Raw genomic sequence first — 14357 nt, 5'->3', positions numbered from 1 at the left:
TTATTTTTTGTTTTCCTTGCATTTTTTAAAGATGATTAACGGTTTTTGTCTCTCTTATTCTTTTTTCAGCTCGCGAGCAACAAATGATGCAACTGGGGGTGAAGAGGGAGGGATTGTAAGTATTTGGGGAGTTATTTTTTGTTTTCCTTGCGTTTTTTAAAGATGATTAACGGTTTTGTCTCTCTTATTTTTTTTCAGCTCATGAGCAACAAATGATGCAACAGGGGTGAAGAGGGAGGGATTGTAAGTATTTGGGGAGTTATTTTGTTTTCCTTGCTTGTTTTTTAAAGATGATTAACGGTTTTTGTCTCTCTTATTCTTTTTCAGCTCGCGAGCAACAAATGATGCAACTGGGGGTGAAGAGGGAGGGATTGTAAGTATTTGGGGAGTTGTATTTTGATTTCCTTGTGTTTTTTTAAGATGATTAACGGTTTTTGTCTCTCTTATTCTTTTTCCAGCTCGCGAGCAACAAATGATGCAACTGGGGGTGAAGAGGGAGGGATTGTAAGTATTTTGGGAGTTATTTTTTGTTTTCCTTGCATTTTGTAAAGATGATTAACGGTTTTTGTCTCTCTTATTCTTTTTCAGCTGGCGAGCAACAAATGATGCAACTGGGGGTGAAGAGGGAGGGATTGTAAGTATTTGGGGAGTTATTTTTTGTTTTCCTTGCTTGTTGTTTAAAGATGATTAACGGTTTTTGTCTCTCTTATTCTTTTTCCAGCTCGCGAGCAACAAATGATGCAACTGGGGGTGAAGAGGGAGGGATTGTAAGTATTTGGGGAGTTATTTTTTGTTTTCCTTGTGTTTTTTAAAGATGATTAACGGTTTTTGTCTCTCTTATTCTTTTTCCAGCTCGGACCAAGCCAATGATGTTAGCAACAAATGGTGCAACTGGGGATGAAGAGGGAGGGTTTCGTAAATATTTTGGGAGTTGTATTTTGATTTCTTGTGTTTTTTAGATGATTAACGGTTTTTGTCTCTCTTATTCTTTTTCCAGCTCGCGAGCAACAAATGATGCAACTGGGGGTGAAGAGGGAGGGATCGTAAATATTTTGGAATAGTCTCTCTTCCATTTTTTTTCTAGATGGTGGTCCTGCATATGTTGGAAAGGAGGATATTAAAGACGTTACATCGTTGGATAACCAACCCAAGCTCAAGATGGAGCACAGCTTTTGAAGTTGGAATGGAAGGTGCGCTTTTTTAAAGTTTGTCTAGCTATCATTCTCAATACAATTTGGTGATTCTCTTCTGAACTGTGATTTTTTTGAAATTTAAGTATTGCCTATTCTATATCATTTGTAGTAAGTTAAAACCTGGTGTAGGAGTTTTTGGCAGTCTGGATAAGAAGACTACCCAAGGAGGAAGAGGCAAGGTGTTACATTGTTGGATAATCGTTCAAAGCCCAAGAAGTTTTATCTGAAAGTAAGTTTAGGGCTTGCTTCTCCTGATTTGAAACACTTTTCATTTTTCGTTCAAAAATTACTTTGTTGAAACTTTGGTTTACCCAGTTTTGTATGTGTATTATCAGTAAACGCCTAATTTTCACCATTTATTTTTTAGATTGGCCAAGCACACAGAAGGATGTCAAAGAAGAAGTTATATTATGTATTTATCTTGTCTCTAGATTTCAATGTGTCAATTTAATGCCCTTTGGTCCAGCTTACTGATGCCAAAGGACACCGGAAGAAGACCATGACAAGTTCATCTCCTCCAGTTGCATCTAATGATATAAGCTAATGCATCTTTGTCATTGTATCCACATTGTGCTTAAATTGTGTCAAATGCATGTTTTGCTTTAAAGCTTGCAGATGCAAGTCAGCACTGAGGAAAATTGGATGAACACATTGGGAAAACCATTTTTAAAGCCCAGTTTTGATTTTCTCATAAAGTTGTGGACTTGTAAATTTCCTCCAATTCGTATCATTTATTGTCAGTAAATTTAGTTATACTAAATGTAGCAGCTCAAATCTCTTTAACTAAAGGAATTGCGTTGATATAGAGGAAATGGAGGTTAATGAGAAGAAAGATGGCCTAGAGTAAGAATCCCTTGTAATTTATCATTTGTTAAAGCGCAGTGGTCGTCGTGCTGCGCATCCTCCTGAGGGGGTCCCCCTCTGTTGTAAACAAATCCAAGAACGTCGCACATGTTACGGGTTGATGGTAATGTTTGCGATATTGCCGCTTGTTAAAATGGCGGCTGATCTGTCACAAGTATACCAACTAACCAAATGTAACACACGATCAAAGGTCAATTAATCTAAGTTAAATATCTGCTGAATATTGAACAATAATTGCACGCTGGATTGAGATCACATTTGCTCATGATTTTCTTGAATCAGTTGAATGGGGCTCGGCTACTGTTATCGCTCGAGCCATAGAGCTAGACGTACGCATGTACGCATGTATACGCCAACAGACTATCAACGACCGGGCTCTAGTTTTCGACATCGTTAGCAAGGACGAGAGCTTTCATTTCAAGAGGCCCGACAGGAGTACAAAGACAACAACCCAAAATACAGAAATCTACAGCTTGCAGAGCAATGCCCGCTGCAGCAAGAAGCATCTCTTCATCTGTTCCGTTCTGTGGTCTGTATGAACGTCCGTGTCAAACCGGGTATATGGCGCGCTTCACTCGGCTGTGGAGAATCCAACTCAACTACAAAGTTTACCCCGTTTGGGGGTGCAAACGAGAATTCTGAGTACAGGTATCAAGTCAAGCGAAGGACCTTCCATAGTCTCTTTTGTTATGTGGGGTTATCTCACTTGAAAGAGGAATAGACCTACCCGGCAATCGGAGGTACAACAACGACGTTTGCCCATCACCGGTAGGCCTACACCAGCTAGCGGTTGGATCACTGCCATGACCGTGCACAGGACTGGGGCACAGGATCTCTCGATACGTCTATGCACGGTGTAGCCGTGCAATTTTCCTGCCAAATGCCGTGAAAACCCGCTCGTTTTGTCTATTGTTTCCTGTCATTTTACTATTTCTTACCACGTAATACTAGGAGAAGTAAGACATGGTGATCAACAGTTGGTTGTGGGCCAAGTCGTAGCGGGCCGGTACGTTGTGGGACCGGATTCTCTATATCCGTGTACGTGAACGCGGTGACCGTCTCCACACAACATCTCTCGTGCCCTGCTCTGGCTTGCCGATCATGGTCTTGAGTGTAATTTTTGTGTTAGGCATTGTGCTTGTTGCTGGTCTACATATATAGGCAACGTTGATCATTTTAGTTATGTATTTTCACTGTACTGTACATAGCATTGTGTACAACCAACGTGATCGCGCGCGATCAAACCTTTTGTTCACTGTGTCTGCGTGCAGTAAACTCAGCGACATAATGTACTGAGTGTAGTGTCCCAATGTTCGTAGCTCTACACGAGTTTATAGATAGAAATACACCACTGAAGTTCGTTTCCGATCTTAATATTTTACTATTGCATGATGTTGAGTCTTACAAAGGCCTTAACGGAGTGGGGGACTGCTCCCATCTCACTCCTATTGAAGTTGAGAAGACTTATGTTTACAAAATTTATGTTTATCAACAAACAAATCACGCACGCGCAGCGCGACGACCACTGCGCTTTAATTTCAAACCCCAATTTAATTGATTTAAAATTTTTCAGGATTAATAGTAAATTGGAATTAAACTAACTGTATTAGTAGCAAAGCCAGTGATGTGACAAAAGTGTTTGGAACACACTGGATTACAGTTCTGTCATTTTTCTTTGTCTGTATTTTGAGTATGATCAAATAAAATAATAAACAAATAAATACCCATGGCTTTCTTTAGTAAAAAGACTATAACCTGTAATAAGTTTTGTCCAATGCATGGGTTTTCCCCAGAGTTCCAAGAGTGCTAGACGACTCATTATTATTCATGAGCATTAATATTCATGAAAAACTGTAACATTTGATATGCTTGTATGTTTACTTTCTTAGGGCTTGATGTACAAATAGTAACAGCCATTTCCACTGTACCTGCAAGGTATTTTTTTCAGTTTTAAAGCCCCCACTCAATGATCAGATTTATCTAATATAAATATTATTTCCTTGATAAAATATTCAATGGAAAACAAAAGAATGACAAACTGTTAATGGGCTGTTGACACATTCGCTAATGCAAGAACCAGGGTTTGAAAAGGGCGCCTTTAACTGAGACATACAGAAAAAATCTTTTGTAGTTACATGTTTAAAGGAATATTTTGAAGCTTTTGAAAAATAATGTACAACTTTGCCATCATTTTCCTGTAATTTATCATTCCTCACTACTATGAACTTTGGATAATCATTGCACTATACCAGTGTCCTATGTTTTTCATGCCCTAGGTGGTCTTGTTAATGCTCATGAGCAGACAACATAAGGGGTTGTCTAATCGGCCATAGTTTTTAAAGCTGAATTTCTTGATGTCTAATTCCCTTCAATTGCTTCTTGATAGTCATTATAAACGGGAAAATTCACAAAAAGAGAGGCTTGTTGCCACGGAGAAGTAACTTTTGGATTATTGACCTGAAAAATAAGTGAGTGTTCATTGATAATTCAAAGACTGGATCTGTTAACACCAAAGATTGTCCATTGCTCGTAACTCTCATTACATCCCACATCTTCAGTTGAGATCAGGTACCCTCCCCTTGCGTATTGAAACGGGTAGATTTCAAGACCTAGACGTAGAAGATAGAATTTGTGAATTTGTGATTTGCGTACCCCAGAAACGGAAACGCATTTTCTGTTTTACTGTAAGGCATATGACCATCATCGTAGAATATTATATGATAAAATTATGGAAAAATTAGCAAACTTCAGTGACTTATCAGACCCTGAAAAGTTAAATTTTTTATTTACAAATTGTTGTAGACCGTTAGCACGCTTTGTTGAAGCAGCTTATAATGTCAGGAAAACTTTTTTGTATCACCAGTGCTAATATATTGTACTTTACTGCTTTGAAGTGACCTGTAAGCCCGTGTGGGCTGGTTGCACGTATTGTATTTTACAGTTTTGCATTTTGTATTTTGTCTCAGTTGCAGCGGAGAGCTGCGAGTGCAAATGTCACTATAATAAATATCCATACCATACCATACATCCCACTCACTGAGTCTGAATTGAACATTGAAGAGTACGTCTTAGTAAAAGTCCTTGTGTTTGTGCTGATTTTCGCCACTGTACTTAATTTTTATAGTGTTATAAACACTAGCACACAGCAAAAATACTTCAGTTTGTCACCTTGTTTTCGATCCTACAGAGATACTGTGTGGCAGTCAAAGGACAACCTTGTCTTGTTCATAGAGCAATGATCTTTGTGAACGTACACTCATCTTGACAAAATAGATTTTCATGTGCAAAATCAGCGTACGGTAATTAACCAATGGTCTTGTTTAAACATCATTTTATTGAAAGGGATTAAAAAGTACCGTTTTTTGTATCAATTCCTAATGCAATATTATGAACTGCTTCACCTAAAAATTGTCATATACATGCATGTAAAGTTCAAAGCATTGAACAGCAAGTGCTGGACGTTCACTTGTCGATGCTGGTCGGAAATCCTGAGTGCCATACGGGCCCTCCGGCGCCAAGCAGCGTGGGGAGAACCCTGCATTTGGCAAAGAATGAATGATGACTTCACAAAGTTGGAAAACTGGTCTCAAATCCACACACTGCCCCATTGATAAGCATGGCCACCATTTTGCTAATGACACAAAACTGCCAATGTGTCTCTAGTCACACAGTTGGAGGATACAGTAGGTAAGTTTTAAAATGAAGGGTCACAATCAATACGGACATAATGTGGAAACTGCATCAAAAATAAGGCTTTTGACATTAAGTATACCAAAATTAACCTTTGATCCAGTATTGTGGCCTCTTAATACAATGACCAACTATTTGCTCATTTAAAACTAATTTTAGCTCACATTTGGTGTACCAATGTGAGGTTATCGTATAAGCCAAAGTCAGTGGTGTCTGTATGTATGTGTGTATGTATGATGTACGTATGTACATACAGTATGTCCGTCAACATCAAAAACACGCGAACCGCTGCATGTTTCAGCTTGGTATATGGTTTATGGATGCATCCAACATAGATGGGATTTTGTTCAAATGAAGTCTGCATTGCCAAAATTATGCAAATAAGCTTACAAAATGTGAAAATGGTCAAAAATTAATAACTCAAGGCCCGCTGTCTTGATTGCTTTGAAAATTTTTATTCAAGTACCTTAGGTGAACCTTATACAGTTTTATGAATATTGTGAAGATATCTACAATTTTGTATTTTTTCTGAATTTTTTTGGTTATTTTTCTCATTTTAAGTAAAAATTCTTCTCTGAAACCGCCAGCCCAATCGCTCTCAAATTTGGGTTGGATGTTTGCAAGGGTGTCATTCTTCTAATTTGTTGAAATTATGACAAAATTTGGAACATTACTATTTTGGGGCAATTTTTTTGTCATTTTTGGTCAAAAAATCATAAAAAATATTCTCTTTTTAAAGCCCCCGGACAGACAGTTTTATATTTGGTACAATAGTTAGATATGTGGAAATTGTCCTGAAATATACAAATTTGTATTTTTAAGACAATTTTGTCATTTTTGGTCAAGAAAACTTGTTCTCAAAATTACTTGTCTGATAGCTTTGCAATTTGGTATAAAAGTCCCGAGGGATGTTGTTAGATAAATTTCCTGCTCAAATTTGTTACGAAACTACCAAACGTATATTTTAGGTAAATTTCTCAGTTTGTGACCTGAAATGACCTACACCAAACCAGGATATGTTGTGAGACAGTTTCGAAGGCTGTGAACATAATTTTGTCATATAAAGACACACAAGAACTGGATTTGGATCCAGGAAGTTCCAAATGTCGTAATCAGCCCCTACAGTGGAAGGCATTTCACTATCTGTAACTAACTTAAGTGCTGTTTACATAAGAATGATAGCACTCATAGCATTAATTAAACAATCCTCAAGGTTGTAAAAACATTTCCTGCCATCTGGCCTTATGTAATAGCAAGGGGTGGGACATTTGATATTCAGGAGGGGTAGGGTCTAGAAGATTGATGAGGTAGCATTACTTTTTTACCAGATCCCTTGTACATTTTTTTTCCACTCCCACCTTGTCTTATTATCAAACCTTCTCTGGCTATTTTTGTTGTTGACATTTGCTTATGTATTTAGGATCTGCGTGTCCCATTGATATCGAAGTTGATATGCATGTTCCTAAAGATGACCTCCAGTACCTAAGTTGGAGACCTTCTTTGCTTTTGTCATTCTTGTTTTTTCTGGTTTAAATATTTCTCAAATGGACCAATTCAAACCGAATGTGAGCACATAGTGTCCTTGACGGTATTTTTAGATGTTTAGAGCAAACGCAAAAGTTAAAACGCCCTGTTTCGAAATAATTAGTTCCAGAGACCAGCTCTGGAACTTTTAGTTTTTGCTCACTCTCCTTCTTTCTTTCTGTCTATCTCTATTTCCGGTATTACTACCATAGAACATGCTACACACAAATTTTACCTTCATTACCCACAATGCATTGCAACACTTTCAAAGATCTGTATGAGCAGTGTTCAGATAGTTTTTCTAATAATACATGCTTTTCTCAAACATTGAATGATGTCATACAAAATATTGATACATTCCATGAATCACCACAGTCTGTTGAAGATCTGAATAGGCCTATTTCAACAGAGGAAATTATGTCAAGTTTGGAAAGACTGAAAGGTTCAAAGGCACTAGGGTTGAATGGTATTCCAAGTGAATTTTTTAAGTTTTCATCAGATGTAATAACTCCCTTTCTTCATACTCTGTTCAACTTTATATTTGATTCTGGGCATTTTCCTGAAGATTGGTTAGTTAGTGTAATTGTCCCCTAGTTTAACACTTTCACTGCGTAATTAATTTTTATACGTGCATTCCTGTGCGTAGTTTTCTATGGATATATGGCCTTATAAATATTGATTTACATGCATGAGCTGTATCTTTGTAACTATACGAGTATTCGGGACAATTTTTTCAGTGAGTATTGCAATATGACAGAGCATCATAAAAATGAACAAAAAGTCACGTGACTCATCTGGAAGGTCACGTGATAGTGGCGGCCATATTGGATTTTAGAAAAAAATTCAAAAAATGTTGCATTTTTTGTTATTTCAATACATAAATGTATTTTTTGTCAGCGTAACACTTATTAAATTACCACTTACATTATATTAACTCAAATTAAGCAGGGGGAACACATACTCTAAAACATATTCAACATAAATGAGGTAAATATGCATATTTATTACAAGTTTATCTTCGAACAACAGGTATCATCTGACATTCAAAAGAGAGATATATTATATATATGCTTATATACTTGTAGCTAGTCCGATATGTGTAATTGTCACTGATAGATTGATGCCGTACAAAATCCACAGGATACCCCATCAATATTTATGACGTTTGTCACCGACCCTTTGTTGCACTTTGCTCTCAGCATGCTCAGCTGGCCTACCTTCCTGTCTTGCTTGCAATCTCTGTCTTTGCTCAACTGGTTCGGGAACATATTGAATTTCGGTATTAGAGTTGTAATTTGAAATTTGACTTCCGCTATCTCCGTCGAGTTCAGTTTCACGACCAGTTACAATTCCACTATCACTGTCTAGGAAAACATGCTCAAGGGCTTGGTCAGTGTTAAACTGTGCCCGCGTCGCCATTTTTAAATACCCCCTGACAGAAAAATAACAACTGATCACACGATCCTTACAAATTACGGCGGAGAAATGACAGAGTATGGTGGCATTTGTTTACAAATTTTGCGCGCATGCTCATTTAGGTTTGACCTCTACCTCGTACGCTACACTAGGCTTGAGGAAATAGTCAACAAACATGATGTAGATCAGACAAAGCCAACGTATATCGAACGCATATAAACGCGTACGTTCTTGGCGCGTTTACGCGCCTCCCGCAGTCTGGCCGTTGGCGCAGAATGCGCCCTCCCGCGGTGAAAGTGTTAAAAAAGGCGACAAAAACAATGTTAATAATTAAAGCTGCAAGCAGCGTTGGCGCGGCCCAAGCGGTTACCATGGTTGAAAGTACTTGCACTGATGATACAATGTGCAAATTTTGAGCTTCCATGTGTCTCATGTGTAGAGAAATCTTTAGACTAGTGCATTCCTATGATGTTGTCATGTTTAACTCCGTGTTGTTGATTGAAGAATTAAAAAAAAATTACAGTAACAAATTCCTGCCTCACACTATGGGCAAAAAGTGCCCTAAATTGTTCAGTACAGCGGGGTACAGCGCCCCCGCCGGACAACGCTTTGGGCTGGTTGCTAGTGACGACAGCGAACATTGTATCAATTTCATTTCAATAAAATATCGATCGAAATTTGCTCGCCTGTCGCTCGTATTTTAAGGTTATGTCATGAATTTCTCCATAACAGCCCGTATATATTGACTTGTGTACCATAAAATCAACATATCTTTTGTTTTCTTCCACTCAAATTGAATCGAAGACAATTTGTTTAGTTTTGGTGATACTTTTATGTCTCAGCATATTTTGGCGCTCTTTGGACAAGTTTGGCGCCATGCCATCCGCGGTATGCAACACGACATTGTAACAATTCGCAACAAAAGAATATCGATCGATAACGTTCACTACACGTTCACAGTGGAGACTCTACACCAGTTCGCTTTCGTTTCGTGTTATTTTTACCAATTTACTGCTATATTCATGGTTCATATTCACCCAAATATTGTATAAAAGACAACAACCTGACAGGTATTTGATCTGTACAATTTAGGAGACACTTGCTGATTATTTTGCGTCAATTTCAGACCCTCGTTCTGCACATGTAACGCCGTCAGATCGCCATATTGTTGACGGCAACAGTATATTTCAGTGATCAGAATATATAGAATGGCAATAAAAAAAATTTAACAAAGAAATTCAAAAATCTAAAACGATTCGATTTTTGCTTATTAGTCAGAGGACATTTGTACCAATTTTCATTATCATTGGTTCAGAATTGAAAAATTTGAACCGGCGAGAAGTTTGCAATGTGTTCGGTCGATCGGACGCGCATAAACGCCATTGTTTTCTATGGGATCGAGATTATTCGGCACATCGTAAAATGAAAAATACATCTGAAAAAAACCCGCCGGACCAACTTTTTCATTTCGCTGTTATTTCTTACAATATTTGAGATTAAGCATCTCATGAAGGTTCACTAAAATCTATGGTTTTAGATTTTTGAATTTCCCTCTTATTTTTCTGAAATGACGAGTTTTACGATCGTTTGTGCTGTTGGCCGTGTTTTCGCCTATTAATACATAGAGTATTTTCGCTTCGGTATTTTAAGAATTCCTTCATGAAATTATTGCCGAAATATCATAATGGACAGAGGAACATATGAGGAAATGGAATCTGCATCTCTTTCCTGAATATTTAGCTGTGGGGCTAGGAAATTCGACGAAGTTTTCAACATTACGCGGAAGCTTGATTTGGCTCTCTTTACGCTCATTCAGCGTATGTGTGGCAAAAAATTGTCACACTTTGAGTGAACAATATAGAGGCCATTTTGCCCACAGTGTCACCACATCATTTTTTCTCATATGTCTTGACGAACCAGCATTTTAAGTCAAATTGATGTATACCATCATAGCTCACTCTGTAAATTTACCATGTGTCCTATGTGTTGATATATCCTGAAACTAGTTGTTATACATGAAAATTTCGAGTCAAAGATCATTTTCCCCATTTCCCATTTACATGACTTTAAAAAGTGTGTGTCATAGACAAATGGGAAATAGTATTACAATAAAAGTCCATTAATTGTGTGGTCACTTGTAAGCCATACAGACTGATGTGATGACAAGAAAAATAAAGTTTTTTTCTCATCCTTGCGCGTGTCAATTCAGATCTGCTGCGTCCTATTTTCTGCTCATGTGGAAATACATGAAAAAACTGCAAAAAATACATCACGATAGTGCATGTATAAAACAGAACCGTACAAATAATTGACACTAACATTCAAATCAGAACTGTATACATATTTCACTCTTATATTTCTCTGTCAAAACTGTGCAAATGCTGCACTTAAACCGCTGAACTGTTGCTGTACAAAAATATAAGCAACACTGCTGTACATTTGTCTCTGCGTGCATTCGTATGATGTTGTCATTTTTTCCCGCGTTGTTGATTGAAGAATGAAAAAAGAAACCCGCGTCACCACATAATTTTTGAAATATGTCTAGGATAAGAAAGAAACGTTTTATTTTTCTTGGCGTAGTACTAGTTGTTTTGATGACCTGTACACTATGAATTTCAAAATGTTGGGTAGAACAAAAAGGTGTTCTTTCAAAACCTGATAATTCCAAATATTAAAATGCAAAAGTTACTGGCAATAACAAAGTATGGAGTTGTCACTCAGGAAACAAATGCTAAACATCGTGGTAAAAGTTGAAACTACTGTCTCTTTTATAAGATTACAAGTTTTGCAGTAAGAAGAGTGGGTAGCTGAACAAATCATAACAGCCTTGAGTACGAATCCTCCTTTGTAAGTGTCAAATAATACTAGTCCTGAGCACTGTTTCTGTTTGGTGAAATGCTCCCTTAGCTGTATCTTTAAAGGCCAGTTATATTTGTCAAAAGTTAGGCGTATGCGATGCAGCTATATTTAATAGTTACAAACCTGTAATCGTTATCAATGCTGTACTGTACTTACTACGGTCTTCAAATGATGTAATTTTACGAAAACTCTGTATATTTCTTTATAAGGCATTTAATTTAAGAAAACAATGTCTCTCTGAATAAATTATTTTCTGTATTGTTGTGCGTACTTCATACCGCTTCAAAATTGTACAAGATTTTGAAATGTAACTCCTTGCAACGTGGCCGGAGGCCTATAAATGCAATAAATACACGAGAGTCATCTCTCGTTCATTCATTGTAAAAAAATGCATGATCCTAAAGATGACCTCCAGTACCAAAATTGGAGACCTTATTTGCTTTTGTCATTCTTGTTTTTCTGGTTTAAATATTTCTCGAATGAACCAATTCAAACCGAATGTGAGCACATAGTGTCCTTGACGGTATTTTTAGATGTTTAGAGCAAACGCAAAAGTTAAAACCGCCCTGTTTCGAAATAATTAGTTCCAGAGACCAGCTCTGGAACTTTTAGTTTTTGCTCACTTTCCTTCTTTCTTTCTGTCTATCTCTATTTCCGGTATTACTACCATATAACATGCTACACACAAATTTTACCTTCATTATCCACAATGCATTGCAACACGCTTATGACGTCAGCGCTCAGCTCGGACGGGTTTTGTGGGCATTTCTTGTTTGTTTATTTATTTATATTTTATTTTGCATTGCACAACTATCATATTGCGTTCAGCTATTAATAATTCTAGCTTTCTTTCGCTTTGTTTTTAGTTGCTTTTTGATTTTGATTTTTCTCCAAATATTCGCCGTACGTGGCGCTATACTGTTACGTTATATGCCTTCCTATGGTTCAGACTCACCGCTGATTTTTGCCCGAGTGCTCATGGGTTGAATGAGATTAACAATGGCGGCCGATACGAACGCTTCCCTCGCATAGAGAGAGAAATGTAGGCTTTGCGTAAGTGTTCAAGCGCGGCTGGGCACATCGTGTACCTAGGCGAGGTGGGTGTGCTCGAAAACGAAGATCAATGCAAGTTTTGGATTCAAAATCGGCTGTTTTCGGCGAAGAGACTGCCCGCCGCATTTCTGAGCAGCCACCAGCGTTTTTTTCTATATCAGTCTGCAGGGCTGTGGTAGGAGGCCGTTTAACGCCGGTAACACACAGCCCTGCCATGCAGAGCTAGGCATAGCATAGTTAACTGTCTGTCACCACACCGGCATTTTATTTGGTCTCACTTAGTAATTCATTTGCTGAAGATTTTATGCAAATCGGTCATTAAATGGTAAAGTTACAAGCTTTAACCAGTTTTCTTTATCTAAATTTCACTGAATGTGGTGCCATTGTCTTTCCTATTCAACAATTATTAATAATGACAAAATATCTTCCAAATTAATGCTGAAAATTTAATTCTTAATTTAATTATTATCTTCAAAATGGATATCCAATTGTTATCAATATAAAGTGCATTCTTCTTCTTCTTAAGAGTTGTATCTTGACACAACTTTTGTGATGCTGTAAAGAATATCATTTATTTACACCTGACTAGTATTAGAGCAACTCTCAGTAGGTATCTTGTTGCCCTTCCAGAAGAGAGAAGCATGATTGGAATAACGAAGCCAAGCCAAAAACCTGGTACAGCTCTCAAATTTTCATTGGGAGGTGAGTTTACCAGGACTGCAACACACCTATTGTTGGTAACTAGGCTTACCAAGAAATTGGCGAGTGTCTTGGATTGGATCATTGGATCTTAGGATCATTGGATAATTGGATCTTAGTAGGAGTGGTGTTTTCGCTTATTTTTAAACCATACCTTGACCTTTAGGTTTGTTATTCTGCACTATTAATTTATTTTTGTCGATTTTCACAATGTAAATGTTTTGAAAACATGCCCCTCCTTTTAGATTTTCATAAAATTCATTTTTATCCAATTCTCATTTTCTTAGGCATACAGTTTTCCCTAACTTTGTACCTATTTTTACATTCCATGCATTTTTTCTCAAATACCACTTTACTTCCTTTGAATCTTGCTTGACATGCTTTGTTTCCTATATCCAATTCCAAAAATTCCATCAAGCATCGCTCAGATTTATCCTATCCTGAATATTTTACAGCCCTAAAACAGTTTGACGGCTCTTTTGCACAGATTATGCAAAATTAAGATCAAAAATAAAATTTCCTGCTGGACAAGATCACTTTCCCAACAGCCAATTTGTTGAATAGCTGTATTGAGCCAAAACCATATGTATTTCCACCCATTTAGGGAGCCGTCATTATTTACGGCCTGGGGGGGGGTCGGAGGAATTGCTTTCGAAACTCCAAAATTTCGAGTAACCCCCCCCTGCCAACCATGACGTGTTTGAGTAACCCCCCTCTCTGCTACAGAAAATTTGAGTGACCCCCTCCCCCCCAAAAAAAAATTGGGAAAGTTAAATATCTATACAGTAAAATGGATTGCTGCTGCGACAGGCCCTGTACAGACCCTGATTAAACCCTGTGTTATAGGTCTTTGTCGGAAGGAGGTTCCAATTGCTGTGGCAGGGGCTGATGTACAGGTCTGTATCCAGTGCTCTGGTGACATGCAGTTATTCTGTAGGATTTTTTTTCAAGAGGGGGAAGATGTGGTGCGAAAGCACCACAAGAGATCGCATAACCGGTCGCGGGGGGAGGTCAGGAGGAGGGTGTCCCCCCTCCTGCCATTGGAGCTTTTGAAAAATA

The 14357-nt window shown here is 37.8% G+C and overlaps 1 long non-coding RNA gene across 1 annotated transcript; it reads left to right on the top strand.

Annotated features, from left to right (window-relative positions):
• The first annotated feature begins 224 nt into the window (after positions 1 to 224).
• On the top strand, positions 225 to 3778 carry LOC139116189 (uncharacterized). The gene is made up of 3 exons (XR_011548254.1): positions 225 to 1190; positions 1303 to 1422; positions 1561 to 3778. It is a non-coding gene; the product is annotated as an uncharacterized lncRNA (long non-coding RNA).
• Positions 3779 to 14357: the final 10579 nt, after the last annotated feature.

The sequence above is a fragment of the Ptychodera flava genome, chromosome 17, assembly GCF_041260155.1.
Source record: "Ptychodera flava strain L36383 chromosome 17, AS_Pfla_20210202, whole genome shotgun sequence".
Classification (NCBI taxonomy): Eukaryota; Metazoa; Hemichordata; class Enteropneusta; family Ptychoderidae; genus Ptychodera; species Ptychodera flava.
The sequence above is the reverse complement of the archived record's forward strand: the minus strand, read 5'-3'. Positions and strand labels throughout refer to the sequence as shown.